This window comes from Miniopterus natalensis, chromosome X, assembly GCF_054644295.1.
Source record: "Miniopterus natalensis isolate mMinNat1 chromosome X, mMinNat1.hap1, whole genome shotgun sequence".
Classification (NCBI taxonomy): domain Eukaryota; kingdom Metazoa; phylum Chordata; class Mammalia; order Chiroptera; family Miniopteridae; genus Miniopterus; species Miniopterus natalensis.
This window is the reverse complement of record NC_142103.1, coordinates 61,505,041-61,532,384: the sequence shown is the minus strand read 5'-3', so window position 1 is coordinate 61,532,384 and position 27,344 is coordinate 61,505,041. Positions and strand designations below refer to the sequence as shown.

The window sequence follows — 27,344 nt, the reverse complement described above, 5'->3', positions numbered from 1 at the left end:
CTTCATGTATTGAAAACACTGCAAATAACCTTTTAAAAGTCAATGATAATTATACCGTAATCACATATATACCATATGGCTCTGAGTGTCTATAAAAAACAACTAAAGTTAATTCATTATTCATTTGTAAATAGTAAAATACAACAGTTAGGTACACTAACTATGAATTCATCTTGGCTATACTCAAACCCCACATCTACCACATCAGGCAGGATGCTTCTTAATCTTTATGTGTCTCAGTTTTTCTATCTGGAAATGAGGATAATCATAAGATTTGCATGATTAAATACATTAATGCAGGTAAAGTGTCTAGCATATAGCAAACAGGCCGTAAATGTAACTTATTGTAATTAGTGGTCATTTAAGCACTATATCATTGTTGGAGAAGAGCATATTATTCCTTTATGTTCCTAAGTATATTTAAGAGGCAAAGTTCTTAACTGTTCCAGTAAATCCATAATCTTTCTCTGGCACTCACTTGATGCATTGATGCTTCTCACTGCTTACTAAAAGAATTGTACTCCCAATATATACCCCACAGAAGGAGACATTCACTTCAGATTTTATCTCTGGAAACTACATGTTTGAGGAGAGGCTCTGCACATCAGATAAAGAACACAGCAAGTAAAGTTAAACTAACACATGTGTATTAGAGTATGAACTCTGAGCTCCCACTTACAACTCAAGAAAGGGATTTAAAAATAACTACAGAGCACTCTTTGAATAGATTGTCTTGGTAAGGGCCTGTGGCTTATGGTGTTGGAAACAAAAAATAGTATCCTCTCCAGGTGCAAGACAACATGTATTGGCATCAAAACTGGACATGAAATTAGATGTTGTACTTCAAGAAAAAGGAAACAGCTGGAAATGATAACCATAAAGATAACAAAATGATCACAGCCATAGAATTTTTAAAAATAATATAGAGAATCAATGACTGGAAAGGGCTATTTAATTATTTTTAATTATAAATATGTTTTTATTTATTTCAGAGAGATGAATCTTGAGGGAGAGAGATAGAAACATCAATGATGAGAGAGTCATTGATTGGCTGACTCCTGCACACCCCCTGCTGGTGATCGAGCCCACAACCCAGGCATGTGCCCTGACCAGAATTGAACTGTGATTACCTGGTTCACTGGTATAAGATCAACCACTTAGCCATGCCGGCTGGGCTGAAAGGGGCTATTTTTAAAACATCTATTAATTTCTAAGAGCAATGACCAACCTCAATAGATTAAAATTTATTGAGCAATGACATATCAAGTACTTATCCCACCCTAGTTTTATTGAGATATAATTGACATATAGTAATGTATAAGTTTAAGATGTACAGCAAAATGCTCTGATTTACATATACATGGTGAAATAATCACCACAAAAGCCCAGTTGGCATCCATCATTTCATATAGATAACAAACAAAAAAAAGAAGAAAAAGTTTTTTTTCTTGTGATGAGAACACTTGTGATCTACTCTCTTACCTTTCAAATATACCAAGCAACATTGTTAACTATAATCATGTTATAAATTATATCTCCAGTAATTATTTATCTTATAACTGGAAGCTGGTACCTTTTGATCACCTTCTATTAATTGCCCCTACCCATACACTGTGACTCTAGTAACCCCAAATCTGATCTCTTTGTTTATGAGGCTGGTGAGGTTTTTTCTTTAATGTTTGTTTGTCTTTAGATTTCACATTAAGTGAGATCATGTAGTATTTGTCTTTCTTGTTCTGATTTATGTGACTTAGCATAATGCCATCAAGTTCCATTCATGTTATCATAGATGATATGATTTCCTTTTTTTATGGCTGAATAGTATATATACATATATTTTATAATAGTATATATAAATATATAGTATACAAAAATACATATTATATATAGTATATAAATTTATATATTATAATAATATACGGTGTGGGACAAATGTAGGTTTACAGTTGTGAATACATAAGATACAGAATTTATTCTTGGATTATTTAATAATTATTGTATTATTTTCCATATGAACAACTGTAAACTTACTTTTGCCCCACTTTGTAAAATATATATTATAATAGTATATATGTAAATATATATGTGGTTTGCAAACATTTTTCCATTATGTAGGTTGTCTTTTCAGTTTGTTCATTATTTCCTATGGTGTGCAGAAGCTTTTAGGTTTGATGTAGTCTCATTTGTTTATTTTTTTCTTTTGTTGCTTGTGCTTTCGGTGTCATATCCAAAAAAATCATTCCTAAAACCCATGTCAAGAAACTTTTTAAAATATATCTTTATTGATTTCAAAGAGAGTAAAGGAGAGGGAGAGAGAGAGCTAGAAACATCAATGATGAGAGTCGTTGATCGGTTGCCTCCTACATGCCCCCAGCTAGGGACCAAGCCCGCAACCCAGGCATGTGCCCTTACTGGGAATTGAACCCTTATTGCCTGGATCCTAGGTCGATGCTCGACCACTGAGCCACGCCTGGCTGGGCAAGAAACATTTTCAAAAACATTTTTTGTAAGAATTTTATGGTTTCTGGTTATACAGTTAATTATTTAATCTATTTTGAATTAATTTTAATGATTGGTGTAAGAGAGTGGTCTGTTATAATTTTTTTACATGTGAATATCCAATTTTCCCAGCAGTGTTTATTAAAGAGACAGTCCTTTCTCCACTGACTACTCTTGGTTCCCTTGTCAAATATTAGCTGTCCGTATATGAATAGGTTTCTTTCTGGGCCCTCAATTCTGTTCCATTCTTCTACCTGTTTGTTTTTATGACAGTACCATACCGTTTTTTAATTAAATTTATTAGGGTGATATTGGTTAATAAAATTATATGTTTCCTAGGAAACCAATAACTTTAATTTAAAAAACAGTATGGTAGTGGCATAAAAACAAACAGATAGAAGAATAGAACAGAACTGAGGGCCCAGAACAATTAAAATAACACTTTTCAACTAGCGTGCTGTCAGAATTTTAAAAACACATTAATACCTGACTATTTAGTCAGGGCACTGACCTATTTTCCCTTAGATTGTCACATAAAATAATGACAACAGCCAACACAACAATATCCATTCGTAATGAATGTCTGGACTTGAAGCATAAATATATAGGTCATATAATGGAGTGACATCTTATTGGTCATGTTGCATAATAGAGTTGCACCTGATTGATTAACTCTTGGTGCCAGAAAACTTTGCATGCAAGTATAGGCACCTGAGTTTTTAAACAGTCACTTTGGAGCAAAAAGGGTAGCTAATTAATATTCTATTATTATTATTATTATTATTATTATTATTATTATTATTTTGTTAAATCAAGCAAAATTATACCTATTTTTTGTCAGATTGGCAAAAATATTTTTTTTGACACTATAGAATTTTTGTAATTAGTATATGTGTACCATAAGATTTTTTAAAAAGGCTGAAAATCATTGATTAGAAGAATGGAAGAGGGTTGCTGGTTTTAGAAAAACAATGTAATTAGTCAACTTTATTATTCTTGTTCATTTGATTTTCGTACTTATAAATAATTTATAAATTTGTCTTCTTTTCATAGCTAAAATAAATATAACCACAATAAGTTGTATATTGATATGCTACTTATAGAATCATCATCCTAATAAAATATGTTTAATTCTCCCCCAAATTATATGTTTCAAATGTAAAATTCTATGATATATCATCTGTATTGTTCATTGGATGTTTACCACACAAAGTCAAATCTTCTACCACTATATATTTTACTCCCTTTTTCCTTTTCTTCCCCTTATCCCCTTCCTTCTGGTAACCAACCACCATACTGATGCCTGTGTTTATGAGTTTTTGTTTGTTTTATTGTTTGCTCATTTGTTGCTTTCAGTATTATATCCCACACATGGATGATTTCAGATGGTTCTTGAATTTTTCTATTTGACTTTTTTCACTTAGCATTATATTCTCACGATCCATTCATGTTTTCACAAAAGGGAGTATTTTATCTTTCTTATGGCTGAGTAGTATTCCATTTTATATATTCCACATATTTGTTTATCTTGATTGTACAAATTGTTGGCATTTGGTTCATAATATTTTCTTATAATTCTTTGCATTTCTGTGGTGTCAGTTGTTACGTCTCCTCCTATACTTTTTATTTTATTTATTTGGTCCTTTTTTTTCTTCTTAATCAGTCTGTTTAAATGCTTATAAATCCTGTTTATCTTTTCAATGAAGCAGCTCTTGGTTTCATTGATGTTTTGCTCTTTTTATTTAGACTTTATTTAGTTTATTTCTGCTAAATCTTTGCTATTTTCCTTCTATTCTTGGCTTGCACTTCTTGTAATCTTGGTTTGCTGGTGATCAACTCCTTTAAATTTTTCTTTTTGGGAAACCCTTTATTCCTTTTTCAATTTTAAATGACACTCTTGATTATATGTCCTTGCTTTTATCACTTTAAATATTTTGTGCCACAATGGAATACTACAGGGACATAAAAAAAGAAAGAAATCTTACCTTTTGTAACAGCATTGATGAACCTGGAGAACATTATGCTAAGTGAAATAAGCCAGTGAAAGGACAAATACCATAGGACTTCACTGATATGCAGAATCTAATGAACAAAATAAACTAACAAACAAAATTGAGACAGACTCATAGATAGAGAGAAGGCTGACAATTGTCAAGGGGTGAAGTTTAGGAGACTGGGTGGGAGTAGAAGTATTGACCAAACAACAAAAAAACAGTGCTCCCTTTGGCAGCACATAAAATTGAAACAATACAGAAATGATTAGAATAGCCCCTGTGCAAAGATGACACACAAATTCCTGAAGCATTCCATATTTTTTCTTCTCTATTTTCTACATTTTAATGTATTATTATTTTGTAAACTTTCATCACTATTAACAACAATATACTTCTTCCTCTCTGTTACTTTTCTTTCTCTTTCTTTTTTTTAAGCTTTTATGTGTGTGTGTGTGTGTGTGTGTGTGTGTGTTCTCCCTTCACTCTACCGGTCCTATTTTCACTTGGGTTGTTGTCATAGTGACTGTCAACATATTATGTAAGATACCCCTTGTTTCCTGGAAGTTTAGTTGTGTATTGTCCTGCCTTGCCAGCACCCATACAACAGCTTACATGATAAGGTTGGGGCTGAGAAACACAGTTAGCCTACCTGAGAGGAGAGCCATCCCAAGGACTGGTCAACAACAATCTAAACCCAACCACAAAAGGAGAACTCAAAGAACCTACAAAAGGGACACCCACAAAAGGGACACACTTAGAGCAAAGAGCTCAGAAGTATAAGGAAAATACACCTCTGAGCTACACTGGACTCACAAGACAAAATACCACCCCAGAAGACTGGGAGACAGGAAATATATTTGATATATAGATTCAAACACTAAGACCAACCAAAATGAGGAGACAAAAAGACAACCCCCAAATTAAAGAAAAGGAAAAATTGCCAAAAATGTCTTTGATAAGATGGAGTTAAGCATGCTATTGAAAACAGAATTCAGAGTATTGATGATGAAGATGTTCAAGGAACTTAATGAGAAAAACAAGGCAATAGAGGATAAGATAGAGGACCTTAGTGAAAACATGAAAAAGAGATATATAACATAAACAAAAGTCAGACAGAAATAAAGAATGCTGTATCTGATATCAAGAATACACTGTAAGTAACTGAAAGCAGACTCAATGAAGCAGAGGATAGAATAAGTGACTTCGAAGACAAGGTAGAAAAAATCACTCAATCAGAGCAGCAAAAAGAAAAAACACTTAAAAAGCATGAAGACAGTCTAAGGGAGTTTTGGGACAGCATGAAGCAAAACAAAATTCACACTATAGGAGTCCCAGAGGCTGAGGAAAGAGAGCAATGGATAGGGAACTTGATAGAGGAAATAATGACAGAAAAATTTCCTATGCTGACAAGGGCAAAAGCCACACAAGTTCAGGAAGCACAGAGGGTTCCAAACAAGAGGGATCCAAAGAAACCACTCCAAGACACATCATAATTAAAATGGCAAATGTCAAGGACAAAGAGAAAATGTTAAGGGCTGCAAGAGAGAGACAAGCAGTGACCTAAAAGAGACCCCCCCATAAGGCTGACAACTCATTTCTCAACAGAAACTCTTCAGGTCAGAAGGGAGTGGCATGAAGTTCTCAAAGAAATGAAAACAAGAACATGTAAACAAGATTGCTTTATACAGCAAGGCTATCATTTAAAATTGAAGGTGAAAGCTTCCCAGATAAAAAAGGCTAACGGGGTTCAGTACCACCAAATCAGCACTGCAAGAAATACTCAAAGACCTGCTCTAGAAAAAGAAGGAATAGTGAGAGAAAGGTACATCAGCCTAAAGAGGAAAAACGGCATTAAATAAGCTTATATCAATAGTAACCTTAAGTGTAAATGGAATAAATGGTCCAATCAAGAGACATAGAGTAGCTGAATGGGTAAGAAAACAGAACCAAAATATAGGCGTCTACAAGAGACACACCTGAGAGCAAAAGACTCACACAAGCTAAAAGTGAAGGGGTGGAATAAAATATTCCATAAAAATGAAACAAACAAACAAACAAAAAAATGGAGTAGCAATACTTATTTCTGACAAAATAGACTTCAAAATAAAAGCCATAACAAGAGATAAAGATGGTCACTATGTAGCAAGAAAGGGATCAACCCAACAGGAGGAAATAACCCTTATAAACAGTAATGTATCCAATACAGGAGCACCTAAATATATAAAAAATTTCTTGGTGGACTTTCAAGGGGATATTGATAGCAACACAATCATAGTAGGGGACTTTAATACTTCACTGTTAGCATTGGAGAAAAAATTAACAGAGAAACACAGACATTAAATGATTCATTATACTTAATGGATTTAATTGACATTTACAGAACAGTTCATCCCAAAGCAGCAGAATACACATTCGTCTCAAGTGCACATGGAACATTCTCAAAAATAGACCACATGTTAGGGCACAGGCAAGTCTCAACAAGAAGACTGAAATTATATCAAGCATCTTCTTGGATCACAATGCCATGAAACTAGAAATCAATCATTATAAAAAAAAAAAACCTCAAAAAAATTCAAACACATTGAGGTTAAATAGCACGCTATTAAACAATGAATGGGTTACCAATGAAACCAAGGAAGAAATCAAACATTCCATGGGAAAAAAAGAAAATGAACAGACAACATCTCAAAATCTAAGGGACACAGAGAAAGTAGTCTTGAGAAGAAAATTCATAGCATTATAGACCTATCTCAAGAAACAAGAAAAAGTTTTAATGAAACATCTAACACAGCAACTAAAAGAATTAGAACATAACAGCAAGAAAAGCCCTGAGGAAGTAAAAGGAAGGAAATAATAAAGATCAGAGCAGAAATTAATGACATAGAGACTAAAAAAAAAAAAAAACTACAAAAAAAATCAATGAAACCAAGAGGTGGTTTTTTGAAAAGATAAATAAGATCGATGAAACTTTGGCCAAGGTAACTAAGAAACAAAGAGAGAGAACCCAAATAAATAAAATCAGAAATGAAAGAGGCGATATAACAACCAACCCAACAGAAATACAGATTGTAAGAAAATACTATGAGCAACTATATGCCAACAAATTGGACAACATGGGGGAAATGGACAAATTCCTAGAAGCATACAACCTTCCAAAGTTGAATCAGGAAGAGGCAGAAAACTTGAATAAGCCTATAACAACTAGTGAAATTGAAGCAGTAATCAAAAACTCCCAGCAAACAAAAGTCCTGGACATGATAAATTTACAAGCAAGTTTTACCAAACATTCAAAAAAAATTCACACCTATCCTATTCAAACTATTGCACAAAATTCAACAGGAGGGAAAACTCCCAAACTCTTTTTGTGAGGCCGGAATCATCCTAATCCCAAAACCATATAAAGACATTACCAGGACAGAAAATTACAGGCCAATATCCCTGATGAACATAGATGCTAAAATCCTCATTAAAATACTAGTAAACCGGATTCAACAATACATTAAAAACATCATACACCATGACCGAGTGGGATTTATTCTGGGAATGCAAGGCTGGTATAACACCACAAATCAATAAATGTGATACATCACATAAACAAAATGAAGGGCAAAAATCATGTGATCATATCGATAGATGCAGAAAAAAGCATTCGTGAAATTCCAGCACCTGTTTTTGATAAAAACTCTCAGCAAAGTGGGAATAGAGGGCTCATGCATCAACACAATTAAGGCCATACGTGACAAAGCTACAGGCAACATCATACTCAATAGTCAAAAACTAAAACCATTTCCCTTAAAAACAGGAACATGACTGGGATATCCACTTTCAACACTCTTATTTAAGATATTACTAGAAGTCCTTGCCACAGCCATCAGACAGAAAGAAAACATAAAAGTTATCCAAATTGGAAAGGAAGAAGTAAAACTGTCATTATTTGAGATGACAAGATATTTTACATAGAAATCCCTAAAGACTCCATCAAAGTACTACTAGATTTGATAAAATAATTTGGCAAGGTAGCTGGATACAAAAACAACATCCAGGAATCAATGGCATTCTTATACACCAACAATGGACTTTCAGAGAGAGAAAGGAAAAAAAAAAAAATCATTTACCATTGCAACTAAAAAATAAGATACTTAGGAATAAACTTAACCATGGAGGTAAAGGACCTGTACTGGGAGAACTATGGGATACTGAAACAAGAAATAGAGGAAGGTTTAAACAAGTGGAAGAATATACCATGCTCATGGATTGGAAGAATGAATATCTTTAAAATGTCCATACTACCCAAAGCAATTTATAAAATCAATGCAATTCCTATTAAAATACCAACAGCATATTTCACAGATCTGGAACAAACATTTCAAAAATTTATATGGAACCAAAAAAAACCCCGAATATCTGCAGCCATCTTGAGAAAAAAGAACAGAGTGGGAGGGATCACTTTACCAAACATCAAACTGTACTAAAAGCCATTGTTATCAAAAAGACCTGATATTGGTAGAAAAACAGTCATATAGATCAATGGAACAGAACAGAGACCCCAGAAATAGACCCACCCCATTATGGTCAGTTATTATTTGACAAAGGAGAGAAGAGCATATAACGGAGTAAAGATAGTCTCTTCAATAAATGGTGCTGGGAAAATGGGATAGATACATTTAAAAAATGAAACTAGACCACCAACTTTCACCATACACAAAAATAAACTCTAAATGGATAAAAGACATACATGTAAGTTGTGAAACCTTAAACATCCTGCAAGAAAACATAGGCAATAAAGCCACAGACATCCCACATAGTGGAATTTTCAGTGATACGTCTCCTAAGCCAAGAGAAAAAATATATATATAAACATATGGGACTACATCAAACTAAAAAACTTCTTCACAGCAAAAGGAAACAGCCTCAAAATACAAAGGAAACCCACGATCTGGGAAAAGATATTTGCCAAGGATGCATCTGAAAAGGGGCTAATTTCCAAAGTGTACAAAGAACTCATACTACTCAACAAGATTAAGACAAACAACCCAATTGAAAAAAAGCAAAGAACCTGAATAGACACTTCTCCAAAGAGGACATACAGATGGCCAAGAGACATATGAAAAAATGCTCAATGTTGTTAATCATCAGAGAGATGCAAATTATAACCACAATGAGGTATCACTTCACAAAAGTCAAAATGGCTTCCATCAACAAATCAAGAAAAGACTCATGCTGGCAAGGATTTAGAGAAACGGAAACCCTAGTTCAGTGCTGGTGGGAATGCAGACTGGTGCAACCACTATGGAAAAGAGTATGGAGGTTCCTCAAAAAATTAAAAATGGAACTGCCTTTTGACCCAGTGATCCCACTTCTAGGAATACATCCTATGAATCCTGAAACACTAATCAGAAAGAATATATGCACACCTATGTTCATAGTAGTGCATTTACAATAGCTAAGATTTGGAAACAGCCCAAGTGCCCATCAGTAGATGAGTGGATAAAAAAGCTGTGGGACATATACACCGTGGAATATTATGCAGCTGTAAAGAAGAAGGATCTCATAACCTTTGGGACAGTATGGATGGACCTGGAGAATATTACGCTAAGTGAAATAAGCCAAGCAGAGAGACAAACATCACATGATCTCGCTTATATGTGATATCTAAAGAACTTAACAAACTGATGAACAGAATATATTCAATGACATGGAAGCATAGATGAGACTGATGAATGTCAGAGAGATGGAGGAGGGTGGGTATGTGGAGGGGGAGAGATTAACCAAAGAATTTATATGCGTATATGCAGAACCCAAGGGCATGGACAATGGTTGGTAGAGAGACGGGTGGTGGAATGGGTCATTGAGGAGAAAAAGGGACATCTGTAATATTTTTAAAAACAAAAAAATAATAATAAATATAAATTAAAATAAATAAATAAATAAATAAATAAATAATAAATCGAAATGAAAAAATCCAGACAGGGACAACAGTGTGGTGATTGCTGGGGAGAGAGGGGGCAGACGAGGTGGAGGTAGTTATAGGTGAGATAAATGGTGGTGAAAGGGGACTTGACTTGTTTTGGTGAACACACAATGCAATGTATAGATGATGTTTTGTAGAATTGTGTACCAGAAACCTGTATAATTTTGTCAACCAGTTTCACCCCAATAAATTTAATAAAAAGGAAAAGAAAAAAAAAGAACATATCATTTGCAAATAAAGAAAATTTTACTTATTAAAAAGTAATAATAAGTCAACATTTTGTGCCTTTTCCCTTCTGGCCTGAAATATTTCTGTTTCTGTCTGCTGAGATAGTGTTATGGGAATGCTTTTGTAGTTACCTGTCTGCCCCTAGCAGCTTTTTTAAAAAAAATTTTTAATCCTCACCCGAGGATATTTTTTCCATTGCTTTTCGAAATGAGTGGAAGGAGAAGAGAGAGAGATACATCAGTGTATGAGAGATGTATTGATTGGTTGTCTCCCTCCCTTGCCCTGACTAGGGCCCAGGTTCAAGCCTACAACTGAGGTATGTGTCCTTGGCTGAAATCAAACCTGGGACCCTTCAGTCTTCAGGCCAATGCTCGAACCACTGAGGCAAACTGACTAGGGTCCTAGGTGCTTTTAAGATTTCCTCTGTCTTTAAACTTTGTGATTTTAATTATGATGTTTCTCGGTGTTGGCCTCTTTGAATTCAACTTGTTTGGCACCTTCTGTGCTTCCTGAACTTGTGTGTCCTTTTAGTTATCAAGGTTATGAAAGTTGTCAGTCATTGTTTTTTCAAATAAGTTCTCAAAACCTTGCTTTATTCTTCTGGTAACCCTTTGATGCAAATTTGGTTACACTTGATATTGTCTCAGAGATCCCTTAAACTATCCTTTTTTTTGCATTATTTTTTTATCTTTGCTGTTTTGACTGGGTGTTTTCTGATAAATTGTCTTCCAAATTGCTGATTAAATCTTCTGCTTTATCTAATCTCCTATTGATACCTTCTAATGTTCTACTATATGGCTTCTTTGATTTTTTTTTATGCTTTTGGAGTTTTCACTAACTTTCTTGCACATTCTTATAACCACTATTTTGAACTCTATATCTGGTATATTGCTTAACTCCATTTTTCAGGTTTTTGTTTTTTTTTAAGATTTCTTTTGTTTTCTTCATTTGGGTCATGTTTCTTTTTCTTCCCATTTTGGCTGCCACTCTGCATTTCTGAGTATTAGGTAGATCTGTTGTCTTCCAGTATTGGTTGGGTGGCCTTATAGAATAGCTGTATTGTGAGGCTCAGAGGCACAGTCTCCCTGATCACCTGAGTTGGGTGCTTCAGTGTGTCCCTTGCATGGGTTATGTGAATCCACATGTTGTAGTTGAGTATCTGTGCTTGGGATTGACCCTCAGGCTGGTTGGATGTGAGCACTGGCCACAGGCACAATTTACAAACTGCTGTGTGAGGGCTGACTTCAGCAGTTCAGTTTCTGGTGCCTGCCAAGATCTCCCTTTAAGTGTGCATCTTGTGGAGCTAATGGGGTTGTGCTCTGTTGTGGTATGAAGCCAGCCACCATGTCTGTTGATTCTGTGTCCTCTTAAAAGGGACTCCAGTGAAAGTCAATGTCATAAAGAGCCTATGATCAACCTTGGGCTACATGTTAGGAGACACAAAATGATGCATGGTTTCTGATAGTGCTGGGCTGGGGTGTAAATGGGAGGGGCCAAGTTGCAAACCTATACTGACTTCCACCAGTACTGGGCCTTTGACAGGTTAGCAAAACTCCTAAGTTACCTCGAGCCCCACTGCTGCTTGACAGTTGCTCATTGGACTCAGGCACTGTAACACCTTGGGTGATATGTGAATTACTTCAAGTAGGTATCAAGTAAGAACTAGTGGTGTTCACCAGGTTTATAGAGATTTAATCTTGACATCAGTGCTGGGTCTGAGGCTACTCGGCAAAAGTGTCAGGGTGCACAATGTCCTGCCACCACCTGTGAGGGGCCTACGGACATTTACTGTGGGCCATAGCCTCAGGGAATTGTAATGGTGAAGCCAGTAGATTTTATAATGCTAAACTATATTAAAATTTAGGCCTTGAACAGTATGGTTTAGTTGGATGTACATTATCTCATGCACTGAAGTGTTGATGGTTCGATTCTCAGTTTGAACACATGCTCAGTTTGCAGAGTCAATCCCATTGGGGGTGTATGGGAGGTGGCAGATTGATGTTTCCCTCTCACATAGATGTTTCTTTCTCTTTCTCCCTTCCTCTCTCTCTAAAAATCAATAAATATTTTTAAAACAATTTGGCAATATGGACAGAGAGCTTTGCACAAGAACAGTGGTGCCTCTTGGTTATACAGGATGGTGACCCTCACCCTAAAGCCACACAATTCAGTCTCTCCTTGTGCATCTCTGGCACCCCTGAGCTTGCCCTGAATTCCTTGAGAGTGTCTTAAGAAAGACTGCAGCATGATCCCAGGCTGGTTGCCACCAGCAGAGCCTGGAGCTGTTTATGAGTTGGGTAGGACAGGGCCTCAGGGAGTTGCCATGCTGGAGCTAGTGTAATTCCCCAGGCTAATGCCATGTGGAGAGAGTGGTCGACCCTGGAAAGATGATGTCCCTGGAAGTGCGAGAAAGGGACTTAAAACAGGTACATTGTCAGTTGTTCTCCAGTCCTCTCTTTGAATCTACACAACTCAATCTCTCCCTATAAGACTCTGGCAGTTTCTGAGCTGCAGTCCTTCTGCTGGAGCCCAGGGTAAGTGTGCACAAGATTTTACTGTGCTGTCCTTTTCAGAAGATGTTTGTGTTTCCAGCAGCCTTCCATTTCACCTGGGTGGAAGGAATCCCCACTGATTTTAACAGCCATATGTCATGAGTATTCCTATACCCTGCACTGGCAATCCAAGCTGAAGAGATTAGTCTGGGATTTAGACCCCTTGTTCCTCAGGGGAAACTTTTGCATCTGAAATATTCTTCATTTTCTTTTTATTTATTGTTGACAGTATTACAGATGTCCCCCATTTCCCCTCACTTTGCACCCACTCCACGAAGTCCCTGTCCAACCCAGGCCTTCCCCACACTATCATCTGTGTCCATGGGCTATGCATATATGCATATAAATTCTTTGGTTAATCCCTTTCTGGCCCTCCCACACTCCTCTGCTCTGAGATCTATCAGTCTGTTCCATGCATCCATGCTTATTGAGCTACTTTGCTCATCAGTTTATTTTGTTCATTAGATTCCACATATAAATGAGATCATGTGATATTTTTCTTTCTTTAACTGGCCCATTTCTCTTAGTATAATAATCTCCAGCTTCATCCATGCTGTCACAAAATGTAAGATTTCATTCATGTTTATAAACATGTAGTATTCCATTGTATAAATGTACCAGAAGTTGTTGTTTTTTTTTAAATTATTTTTTATTTCAAAGAGAAGAAGGGAGAGGGAGAAAGAGTTAGAAACATCCATGATGAGAGTGAGTCATTGATTAGCTGCCTCCTGCACACCCACTACTGGAGATTGAGCCTGCAACCTGGGCATGCGCCCTGACTGGGAATCAAATGTAGATCTTCTGGATCATAGGTGAATGCTCAGCCTCTGAGCAATACTGTCTGGGCAGTAGCGCAGCTTTATTATCCACTTGTCTACTGTTAGGTACTTGGGCTGTTTCCAGATCGCATCTGTTGTAAATAATGCTGCTATAAACATAGGGGCACATATATTATTTCTGATTGGTATTTCAAACTCTAAGAATATATTCCCAGCCCGGCCGGGTGTGGCTCAGTGGCTGAGCATCGACCTAGGATCCAGGCGATCAGGGTTCGATTCCCAGTCAGGGCATATGCCCAGGTTGCGGATTCAATCAATGACTCTTTCATCATTGATGTTTCTATCTCTCTGTCTCCCTCTCCTTTCCTCTCTGAAATCAATAAAGATATATTTAAAAAAAAAAAAAAAAGAATATATTCCCAGAAGTGGGATCACTGGGTCAAACAGCAGTCTCATTAATATTTTGAGGAAACTACAAGCTGTTTTCCACAGTGGATGCACAAGTCTGCATTCCCACCAGCAGTTTACCAGGGTTCTCTTTTCTCCACATACTCGGAAGCACTTGTTGTTTGTTGATTTATTGACAGTAGTCATCTGGCAGATGTGAGGTGATTCTCTTTGTAGTGTTAATTTGCATCTCTCTGATAATTAGTGACATTGAGCATTTTATCATATGCCTATTGGCCATCTGAATGCCCTCTTTGGAGAAGTATCTACTCTGATCCTTTTCTCATTGTTAAAATTGGATTGTTTGTCTTCCTGGTATTGAGTTGTATGAATTCTTTGTATATTCTGGAAATTAACACGTTATCAGAGGTATCATTGGTGTATATGTTCTCCCAAACATACAGTGGGTCCCCCTTTCATTTTGTTGGCGGTTTCCTCTCACTGCAGAATCTTTTTAATTTGAAGTAGTCCCATTTGTTATTTTTTTTCTTTGTTTCTCTTGCCCTCATAGATGGATCAGTGAAAATACTGCTACATGAGATGTCTAAGATTATAATGCCTATGTTTTCTCCTAGGTTTTTTATGGTCTTGTGGCTGATATTTAAGTATTTTATCCATTTTGAATGTGTATGGTATAAGTTGTCTAGTTTCATTTTATTTTTTTTTTGCATATACCTGTCCAATTTCCCCAACATCCTTTATAGAAGAGACCATCTTTATTCTATTGTATGCTCTTGCCTCCTTTGTAAAATATTAATTGACAATATTGGCAAAGGTTGATTTCTGGAGTCTCGCTTCTGTTCCATTCCCTTACGCCAATACCAGACTATTTTGATTACAATGGCTTTGTAGTATAGTTTGATATCTTGTATTGTGATCACTCCAACTTTTTAAATCTTTCCCAAGATTGCTGAGGCTATTCAGAGCCTTTTTTTTTTTTTGTTCCATATAAATTTTTAGAATATTTGTTCTAGTTCTGTTAAATATGCCATTGGTATTTTAATGGGGATTGTGCTGAATCTGTAGATTGCTTTGGGTAGCATGGACATTTTAATGATGTTAGTTCTTCCAATCCATGAACAACGTATATGTTTCCATTTTTTTGTATCTTTATTCTTTTTTTTAACATCCTATAAACCTGTCCTGTAATACAGGTCTTTTACCTCTTTATTGAAGTTTATTCTTAAGTATCTTATTTTTTATTGTTGCAATGGTAAATGGGATTATATTTTTAGATTTTATTTCTTGGAGTTTATTATTAGTGTACAAAAATGCCATCTATTTCTGGATGTTAATTTTGTACCTTACTACTTTGACAAATTTATTTATTAAACCTAGAAGATTTTTTGTGGAGTCTTTAGTGTTTTCTTTGTTCAAATGTACAATATCATGTCATCTGTGAATAATGAGTTTTATCTCCTCCTTTCCAATTCGAATACCTTTTATTTTTTCTTCTGCTCTGATTGCTGTCGCTAGGACTTCTAGTACTATGATGAATAAGAGTGGTGAAAGCAGACATCCTTGTCTTGTTCCTGATCTTCAGGGAAATGCTTTTAGTATTTGCCCATTGAGTATGTGTTGGCTGTAGGTTTGTCATATATGGCCTTTATTATGTTGAGGTATGAGTCCTCTATCCTCACTTTGCTGAGGGTTTTTATCATAAATAGGTGCAGGATTTTGTCAAATGCTTTTTCTGCATCTATTGATGTGATCATGTGATTTTTATCCTTCACTTTCTGTGGTGTATCATATTTTTTGATTTGCAAATATTGTACCAGCTTTGCATTCTTGGCATAAATCCCACTTGGTCATGCTGTATGACCTTTTTAATGTATTGCTGGATCTGATTTGCTAATATTTTGTTGAAGACTTTTGCATCAGGGATATTGGCCTGTAAATTTCTGTCATTGTAGTTTATCTTGTTTTGCAATTAGGATAATGCTGACCTCATAAAAGATCTTGAAAGTCTTCCCTTCTCTTGCACTTTTTGGAATAGTTTGAGGAAGATAGGTTTTAGGTCTTCTTTGACTGTATGGTAAACTTTCCTTTGAAGCCATCTGGTCCAGGGCTTTTGTTTGCAGGGTGTTTTATTGTTTTTAATTTTTTTATTAATGCATCAATTTCATTAGTTGTTAGTGGTCTCTTCAGGTTTTCTGATTCTTCTTGGTTGAGTTTTAGAAGATTGTATTTTTCTAAGAATTCATCCATTTTGCCCAGGTTGTCCAAATTATGGGCATATAGTTTTTCATAGTGTTTTCTTATGATTCTTTGTATTTCTGTGATGTCAGTTGTTACTTTCCATATTTCATTTGGATCTTCTCTTTTTGTTTCTTGATAAGATTAGCTACAGGTTCATCAATCTTATTTATCTTATCAAAGAACCAACTCTTTGGTTTCATTGATCTTTTGTATTGTTTTTTGTTTTTTTTGTTTTTAGTTACTATGTCATTTATTTCTGCTCTGATCTGTATTATTTCTTTCATTCTACTTACTTCTTGTCATTTTCTTCCTAATTCTTCTAGTTGTGGGGTTAGATTCTTTTTTTGAGCTTTCTCTTATTTCTTGAGGTAGGCCTGTAATGCTATGAACTTCCCTTTCAAGACTGCTTTATCTGTGTCCCATAAATTTGAGTTGTTGTGTGTTCCTTTTTGTTTGTTTCCAGGAAGTTGTTTATTTCTTCCTTGATCTCATTGGTAATCCATTCATTGTTTAATAACTTGTTATTTAACCACCATGTGATTGAATGTTTTTCTATGTTACTTGATTTCTAGTTTCATGCCATTGTGATCTAAGAAGATGCTTGATATGATTTCAATCTTCTTGAATTTGTTAAGACTTGTTTTGTGTCCTAAAATGTGGTCTATCTTTGAGAATGTTCCATGTGCACTTGAGAAGAATGTATATGCTACAGCCTTGGGGTGAAATGTTCTGTAAATATCAAGTAAATCCATCTTATCTAGTGTGTTGTTTATGGTAGCTGTTTCCTTTTTGAATTTTTTGTCAGGAAGATCCAGCCAGTTATGTTTGTGGGGTGTTAAAATCCCCTACTTTGATTATATTGCTATCAGTCTCTCCCTTAAAGTCTACTAATATATATATTTATGTGCTCCTATGTTGGATGCATATGTTTACAAGGGCTATATTTTCTTGTTGGATCAATCCCATTTGTATTAAATATTTACCTTCTTTGAGTTTTTTATGGCCTTTGCTTTGAAGTCTATTTTGTCATATATAAATATTGATACCCCAGCTTTTTTTAAATTTCCTTTTGCATAGAATTTTTTTTCCATCCCTTCATTTTCACTCTGTGAGAATCATTTGTTCTAAGGTGGGTCTCTTGTACACAGCAAATATATGGGTCTTTTTTTTCTTATCCTAGATCTTTGAATTGGAGCATTTAGTCCATTTACCATTAAATTTACTATTGATAAGTACTTATTTATTGCCAATTTTTTTTACACTTATGTTCCTCTCTTTCTTAAAGAAGTACTTGAACATTTCTTGCAGTGCTGGTTCGCTGCTAGTATACTTTGGCATTTTTTTTGGGGGGTGGAACTCTTTATTTTGCCTTCAATTTCAAATTAGATCCTTGATGAATAAGGTAGTCTTCGATTTAGGTCTTTGCTTTTCACTACTTTAAATATTTCATGCTAATCCCTTCTGGCCTGAAGTGTTGCTGTTGAGAAATCAGCTGAACATCTGATGGGAACCTCTTGTAGGTAACTTCCTGTGTTTCTTTTGCTGCCATTAAGATTCTTTGTCTTTAATGTTTGTCATTTTAATTATGATGTCTCTTGTGTGGACTTCTTTGGGTTTATGTTGATTGGGACTCTCTGTGCTTCCTGAGCTTGTGTGACATTTTCTTTCACCAAGTTATGGATGTTTTCTATCATTATTTTTTTTAATTAAATATCTTTATTGATTTCAGAAAGAAGAAGGGAGAGGGAGAGAGAGAGAGAGAGAGAGATAGAAACATCAATGATGAGAGAGTCATTGATTGGCTGCTTCCTGCAGACCCCCCACCGGGGATCGATCTGGCAACTTTGGCATGTGCCTGACCAGAAATAGAAGGGCAATCTTCTGGATCATAAGTCAGTGCTTGACCACGGAGTCATGCAGGTCTGGCTCTGTCATTATTTCTTTATAGAGCTTCTCTATTCTTTGGTCATTTCTTCTCCTTCTCTAACCCTATGATACGGAAGTTGTTACGTTTCATGTTGTCCCAAATTTATCTTAAACAATCCTTTTTAAAATTTTTTATTTTTCCTTTTAGTTGCTCTAATTGGTTGCTTTCCGTACTTTGTCTTCCAATTCACTTATGTGATTCTCTGCCTCATTCAATCTACTTTCAATTCCTTCTTGTGGATTCTTAATATCAGATATGATATTCATTTCCTACTGGTTCTTGTTCATGGTTACTATTTCTTTTTTTCATGCTCTTGTAGTTCCCACTATGTCTCTTGTAATTTTCACTAAGTTGCTTGAGCATCCTTATAACCATTACTTTAAACTATATCTGATAAATTACTTGCCTCCAGTTCATTTTATATTTTTCTGCTGCTTCCTCTTTTATTTAGTGGTTGTTTATTTGTCTCCTCACTTTTTCTGTCTCTTTTTTTGTTTCATTTTATTAGATAGAACTGCTATGCCTCCCAGTTTTCATGAGGTGGCCTTATGTGGTAAGCATCCTGTGGGACGCAGTGTTGTAGTCTCTTTGATCTCTTGGAGCCGGATGCTCTAGGAATATCACTTGCGTGTGTTATTTGGGCTCTCCTGTTGTAATTGGGTCTTAATTTTTGTGTGCCATTTAGGGTTGGGACCTCCCCTCAGGCTGGTTTATTATGAAGCTCAACCCTGACTATGTTTTGTGAGCTGTTGTGCAGGTGCTGACAGAACAATACAAAACATAATACAACAAAACAAAAACATACAAAAGACCACTACAACAACAACAGAAACATCCGCAAAAAAAGACAATTAGGAAAGAGAAAAAATTACAATAATAATAAAAGATTATAAGAAAAAAGAGGGTGAAGAAAAAAGGGTATGCATGGGAATAGGGGAGACAAAAAAGTAAGAATAAAGTATAGAAAAAGGAAAACAGTATAAAAGAAAGGCAAAAAATTATGAAAAAAGGGAAAGGCAAAAAATAAAGTGAAATGAGAAGAGAAAGAAGAAAGAAACAATACTGTTAAAAAAAGAAAAAGAAAAATATCAGATATAAAACAATAAAGAGACACACACAAAAAAATAACAAAACAATGAAAAAGAAAACAATAAAAAAAATCTTGCAACAAAAAGAAGAAAAAAACAATGCATAGTTCATCTCAGCAGAGTTTAGTGCTTCCTGAGAGCTCCCTTTGGTTTCTGCTCTTATGTTGACTGAGGCCGAATGTTTTGTATACCATTTCTTGGCATCCCAGGAGGTATTTTGGTGCTAGCTACTGTCAAGAACTGCCCACGTTTGGCTCTGGGCAACCTGTTTGGAGCTTCAAGGGATCCACAATTTGTGGCTGCCTTTACAGGATTTGGTTGTGCTAGAGGGACCAAGTTGTGCTCTAGGGACAGCTTGCTAGCTGCACAGAGCCCAGGATTGAGTCAACAAATGTCCCAAGGCACCTAGGGATCTACCTCCCACCTCTTCCACCTGCTGGCCAGCTGCCAGACTTCGTCACTGAAGAAGGTTTTTTGAAAAGGCTTTTGGTGAACTAGGGAAGATGAAAACTCTGGGTCTCCTATGATGGGGGAGGTGCTGTTCATATTTCAGGAAAAATGGTTGTTACATTTCCCTTTTCCAGAGCCACATGTCTGAGTCTGTCCTGGAAAGTTACTCTGACCTTGGCAGGGCAGAGCCCTTCATAGGCAGTACAGTGAAGGGGGTGTCTACTGGAATCTGGGAGTTTCTATCAGCTCTCCCATGAGGAGGAAGCAGCAGCTAGATTCCTGGGACTCTAAGAGGAATGGCTCCACCCACAGCCAGTCACTGACACACCCTGAGATGCTAAAACACATAGGCTTGGCCTCTATTACTGCCTCTTCAACTGGGTTTGAGATGCTGGGTGGTGCAAAAGGAAATCCTGGGGGTGAAGTGAGCTGTATCCCCAAGGGTGGGATATTTGCCTCTCCTCAGGCTGTTGCTGCTGGGAAGGTCTTGGGCCTCTAAGGAGAAATGGCTGCTGCAGTATGTTGGGGATAAGAACCCAGCTCAGGTTTCCCAACTGTCACTTTTCCTGTCTTCTCCCAGTGCCTTCCACCCCAGCCTCTCCTCAAGCAATTCCGGTCAGCAGTGCCTTCCTTCCACCAAAGCCTCAGGTTAGTGGCTGCAAACAAAAATCTTATGCTCTGGGTTTGTGGGTTTTTTTAAGTGGCTTAATCTCTGATAGGTTCATGATCTCCCTGGTGGATCAAAGCCCTGCCCCCATATATGGCTCGTTATTATGTGGGCGACTGTTCTTGATTCCGGTGCTTCAGGCTAGGGAGCCCAGCCTGCGATCCAGGCCTCTCTTCTCAGGGAAAATGCCCCCACAGCGGAGATGTTGCTCCTCACCCATGGTCTGCTGCCCATGGGAGCTTGCCCAGCCCCTCTCATGATCCCATCCTTCTTCCCAGGCTCCAGGTGGTTTCTGCCCTTCCTCATTAAAAGTCTCCTCTTCAGCAAGTCTTTAGTTGGTAATTCAGGGTGAAAGTTCCTCAGTTTAGTTTTATTTCCAATTTGATTCAGAGAGGAGTTGCAAGAAAGATACACTTACTCTGCTGCCATCTTGAAAACCCCTGAAATATTCTTGATTTTCAAGCACCCCTTGTAAATGTGGCGTCAGTCCTTTTGGCATCTTCCCCCTTTCAGACCACTATTTTTTTAAATTTATCTTTATTGTTGAAAGTATTATAAATGTCCCCTTTTCCCCCCATTGATGCCCTCCTCCCTGCTCCCATGCCCCTCCCAGGCCTTCACCACACTATTGTCTGTCTTGTATGCAGCATACCATTAAATATTTTTTAATCCATTCAATCATTCTCTGTCTTTGTTTGGATAATTGAATCTATTTACATTTAAGATAATTACTGATAAGTAAGGACATTATTTCCATTTCTGTTAACAGTTTTCTGGCTTTGATGTAAGTTGTGTCCTTTGTTTCTTATCCTGGTGTCATTTTTTGTGTTTTTTATGTCTTTTTGTATCAATATGATGTTACTTCTTTTTCATGTTCTTCTGTGTACTTTCTACAGGTTACCTAAAGGCTTATATAAAATATCTTACATTTATATTACATTATTTTAAACTGATAACACTTTAACTTCTATGGCATTCCTAACTTTACATTTTCACGTCTTTCCCCTCGCATTTTAGGTTATTGATGTCACAGTTTATGTATTTATAATGTTAATTATATCTTTTTATTTCTACTCAAAGCAACCATTTTTGTATTCCTTTTTAGGCAGGTCTAATGGTGACATATTGCCTTAGCTTTTATCCTTTGGGGAAGTCTTTATCTCTCCTTTATTTCTGAAGGGCAGCTTTGCTAGGTATAGAATTCTTGGTTGAGTGTTGTTTCTTTCAAAATTTCTAATACATTATCCAATTTTCTCCTGCTCTGAAATATTTTTGTAAGAAATCTGCCAATAATCTTATTAAGGTTTCCTCATGTATGAATCTTGCCCCTTACCCCTTGATGATTTCCAAATTCTTTCTTAATATTTGACACTTGACATTTTAATTATTATGTGTCTCAGTGTAGCCCCATTTAGGTTCAAACTATGTAGGGTCCTGTGAGACTCATGGATTTAGATGCCCACTTCACTCCTAGGTTTGGGAAGCTATCAGCAATTATTGCTTAAAATATACTTTTCATTCATTCTTTTTTTTTTTCTCCTCCTGAAATTCTCATTATGCAGATACTTTTTTCTTTTTATTGAATCTCCTAAGTCCCATAGGCTTTCTTCACTCTTTGCATTCTTGTTTATTTTTGCTTCTCTAACTGTATAATATCAAATGTTTTGTCTTCGAAGTCATTGATTCTTTCATCTGAACAGTTGAGTCTAGTTTGCATCCCTTTAGTGAGTTTTTCAGTTCAGTATTTGTGTTTTTCAGCTCTAGGATTTCTGGCGGTTTGTTTGTTTGTTTCTATTTCTTTGTAGAATTCTTTTGTTCATGCATTATTTTTTAAATTTTATTTGGTTATCAGTGTGTTCTTATAGTTCACCAAACTTTTAAAAGAGGATTATTCTGAGTTGTTGGGATTTTGGGCTTAGAGTTCATAGATCTCTTTTTTTAGTTTCCTTTGGTAGTGTCATGTTTACCTGATTTCAATGTCCTTGATTTCTTATGTTTGGCTTCTGTGCATTTGAATAAGAGATCTCTTCCAGACTTTGCACGTCCACTTTGGCATAGACAATTCTTTCCCAGTCAGCTCAATTTGAGTGTTTGGATGTGGCTGCTGGTAATGTCCTTGGGCAGGTGGGGTTTGGTATTAACGTCTGGTTTGTTTGAGTCCACTGTCTCAAATCTGAGGTCAAAGAATGTGCTGCTTTATGAAAACAATTGGATTGTACCACTGGCTTGGTTCACTGCACAAGTGAGGCTATAGTATGGGCTTCCCAGTTTCCTGGGATCTGTGTTCAGGATTCCTAGATAGTCAAGGGTGGATACTATTCTCTGTAGTAGGTAGGGCTATGGATCTGCTTCTCTTTCCTGGAAGAGCATCAGAACGTGCCCTCTGGCCCACCCATCTCATTGTTTCGGGCCACAAATCAAGAAAGATTATGCACTGAATTACTTGGCTAGACAGTTTCACCAGTTTTGCTGTGCAAATGGGGAAAATCCCAAGCTGTGCGTTTTGTTCAAGTGCCACTGTAAGAAATTTTGTTTTATAGGCTATGCACCTTCCTGTGCACTCTGGTTAGGTTCCCTGGTCTACTAAGTTGGATGCCGAATTCAGTGATGAGTGGGGCTACAAATTAGTTTTCTTGCCCATGTGGACCAGAGAGCCAACTCCAAGGCAGGAAAGGCTTGTTGTTAATGGTCTTGATTGAAGCCAACACGTGTCCCAATTTCCTTGGCTGAAAAGAACTACTGGCCTTGCTCTGTAGTGAATCAACATTGCTAGTCCAAATTTGCTCAAGTTTTGCTGGGCTACAGGTTTGTTGTCAAGGTTTTCTAGTTAGATGGGGCCAGGAGCTACACTCAGCAGTGAGCAACATTAAGAATTAGCTTCCCTGGCCCTAGTTGTTTTGGCTCAGTGGTTATAGCATTGGTTCATAGACTGAAGGGTCTTGGGTTTGATTCTGGTCAAAGGCATGTACCTTGGTTGCACATTGGATCCCCAGCCCTGGTCAGAGTGCATGCAAGAGGCAACCAATTGATGTGCCTCTTTCACATCCATATTTTTCTCTCTCTCTCTTTCCACTCTATCTGAAAAGCAATGAAAAAATATACTCTGGTGAGAATTTTTAAAAAATAATTAGCTTCTCTGCCAGAGTGGAGCATGGGAGCCAACACCAAGTCCAGCAGTGCTCGTTATGGCTTTGACTCAAGCTAATCTGGTCCTCAAGTTCCCTGGCTGAATGGTATAATTATCTTTGTTCTGCAGATAATCAGCTCTACCTGCTGCATTCTGTACTTCAGCATTGTTAGGCTATGCAACTTCCAGGTGTTCTTGCCAGGTTTTCCGGTCAGGCAGAACCAGAAACTATCATGTACTTTGTCTACATTACTTCATTTCATCTTTTTTTTTTTATGGCAATCTTATGAAGTATGCATCATTATTATATTATTGTACCAGTGAGGAAACTGAGGCTTACGGTGGTAAAACAATCTTGTAAATATCATATTATCTGGCAAGACTTATAAAAAAAAGTCACAAATTGACACGACTAGTAAAGAGAAAAGGTGCATAACTACATATGACATAAACATTTAAAAATAAGAGAGTACCATGAACAACTTTACAACAATAAAGTTAAAAACAGTCAAAATTAACAATTTAGTAGGGAACTATAGCTTACAAAAATAACAAGAAATATATTTCCTTTTAAGAAATAGGAGCCAGACCAAACTTATAATCATAAAAACCATTGAACCTGTTATTAAAAATCTACAACCAAATCAAACCAGCATAACCTTGACATTAGTGCTCAGGAGAAAGAGGTGTCTACTATACAAGCAGGTAAGAAAAAACAAAACCCTGTTAAATTATAAAAAATTTTTGAAACCCAAATGTAAGCTAATATTTCAGTCTGGAGTACCAAGACACAAGTGGTAATTTTATAATCTTTTTTTCCCATGGACCTCTAAGGTGCTCATGAGAAATACCAGGGGCATTTTAATATAGAACCCTCCTCAGTGATACAGGCATGCAGAATGTGATCAGCTCCCTACAGAGAACAGGTAGAAACTTTACGTACTTCCTCAGATCACTTTTTTTTTTCCTGTAAGCAAAAAGCCTTAACACATACGAGGAGGGACAATAAATACTATTTCTCCAGAGAGATAAAATGATCTACTGCTTCTTCAAAGGGGTAACAAGAAAAATACATATGCACCTAGTAACAACCAACAGAGTTTATCACTATTTAAGGAACAAAATTGGTAAGAAAAAAGTCTCTGTGGCACAGGCACACGAGGATGGATGAAAAATATGGGGGAAGCAGAAACTGAGAAATACCTTTCAGTATCTGGGCCTCACTTTAAGCATACAATAATAACAACATCCCACTTCTAGAAGAATCTGAAGCCTGTATTTTGATGACAATATTGAAAGTAGTAACAAAAGTCAAGCACACCTCAAGTCTGAGTTAAACTGTCCCAAAACTTCACACTGAAAAGATGACAGGGAATGAGACATACACATTTTCAGGCATAAATACTACTTATCTCAATGTCTTCTGTTCTTCTATTCCTTATACATGACATTCTATCAAAATTATTGAGATACACATAAAGAAAGGAAATAAAAAAAACTTTCATCATCAAGATAAAAGCCAATCAACAAAAGCAGACACACAACCTGTCTGACATGGCTCAGCAGTTGAGCATTGACCTATGATTCAGGAAATCACAGTTCAATTCCTGGTCAGGGCACATGCCCGGGGTGCTGGCTCAATCCCCAGTGGAGGGTGTGTAGGAGGCAGTCGATCAATGACTCTCTCATCATTGATGTTTCTATCTCTCTCTTTCCCTCTCCCTTCTTTTCTCTGAAATCAATAAAGATATAATATAAAAAAAAAAGAGAAAGAGGACCAAGGTGTAGGAATAATCAGAAATGAATTTGAAAATAACTGATTAATACATTAAAAGATCTAGTGGAAAAGGACTACAAACATGAACAGAATGCTAATTGAACACAAAGGGACACCATAAGAAAGAGTCAAATGGGAATGTGTGCCAAAGAATATCATTTTCCCCCTGAATAAAAACTATAAGTCTTTAAGAGAATGCATGGAGCAGCTATCTGGAGACATGAAAACATTAATGGTAACAGACAGATTGGAGAAGGAGATCAGAAGTATCACTGACTAATAGTGAGTTTGCCTTTTTTTCTCAATCTGGTATTTCCATACTTGTATTCAAGAGAAGCCAAAAATCCAGAAGTGTATAGTAGGTGCAGACAGAAATAGTTCCAGAATAAGTTCTTCATTGCTGTTGTGAAGAAGGAGAAGAAAAAGACTGCTAAGGATTAGAGTACAGAAAGTGCCCATATTGTGGTGGTTGTTTTTTGTCTTAATCTCTTCTCAACCACCTTAAGCATCCATGTAATAGTATAGCAGCAGTCACATCAGCACATTAACAAGCAGTGATGTCTGTGTCTAGAACTCTGAGAAATAAGAATCATTCATTCTGACCTGAGAATCTGTGGCCTTAAAGACCATTGGACAAATCCCCATTGTCTTTATATTTCTTTCTCTCTCTCCCCCCATTGTTCAAACCTCAATGAAAAAACTGTCTCAAGTGGAATGTGAGAAGGGGCTGAGGCAGGAAACTGGGAATATTAAGAGAAATCACTTAGAGGAGGGAAGAAAAAAAGGAATCCCATACATTCAGTATGAACTCTTGAATTCATCTCCCAACTGTGATTACATGTATCTGAGCATACCAACACACTTCAGGCTTTAAGACCCTACAAGGTAGGCCACCACCCAGGTCCCATGCTATACTGATTCAAATACAACTTTAAAAACTTTGCAAACTAAACAGACACTGAAGCAACAGAATGAAGGTTGGAATTTATAGAGTGAACATAACATAGTGAATTGTCTACTAAAAAGATAATTAGAAAATCAACCTTCTCCTACGATTTTTTTAAACTCATAGTTTAATGACAAAAGTATTCAAAATTCCCAGTATACAACCCAAAATTACTTGACATACACACACAGACACACACACAAATCTCAACTCACAAGGAAAAAGATAATTAATAAATGCCAATTCTGAGCAAACAAATTTTGAATTAGCAGACAAAAACTTAAAAGCAACTAATACAACAATGAATACTCCATGAATTAAGGTGAATATTATTGAAAGAAATGGAAAGAAATAAAGGCTCAGCCAAAAAATATAAAATATAAAAAAGAACCCTTGGAAATTTTATAACTGAACAACAAAATGAAAAAACAAAACAAAACAAAACACAAAAAACACTTGATGGGATTGATTGCAGAATGGAGATGAGAGATGAAAGACTCAGAGAACTTAAAGATACAGGAAATCAATGAAAACCAAAAGTGAGTTCTTTGAAAGGATTAATGAAGTTGACAGTGTGGTATTGGTGAAATAATAAACCTGTAGATCAATAGAAAAGAATAGAGTCCAGAAACAGACCCACATAAGTATGGTCAGTTGATTTTTAACTTTTTATTGTGATAAAATTATAAATTT

The 27,344-nt window shown here is 36.4% G+C and overlaps 1 non-coding gene across 1 annotated transcript; it reads left to right on the top strand.

Annotated features, from left to right (window-relative positions):
- The first annotated feature begins 4,713 nt into the window (after positions 1 to 4,713).
- On the top strand, positions 4,714 to 4,815 carry LOC148090515 (U6 spliceosomal RNA). The gene has a single exon (XR_015713813.1). It is a non-coding gene; the product is annotated as a U6 spliceosomal RNA (small nuclear RNA).
- The last annotated feature ends 22,529 nt before the right edge of the window (positions 4,816 to 27,344 follow it).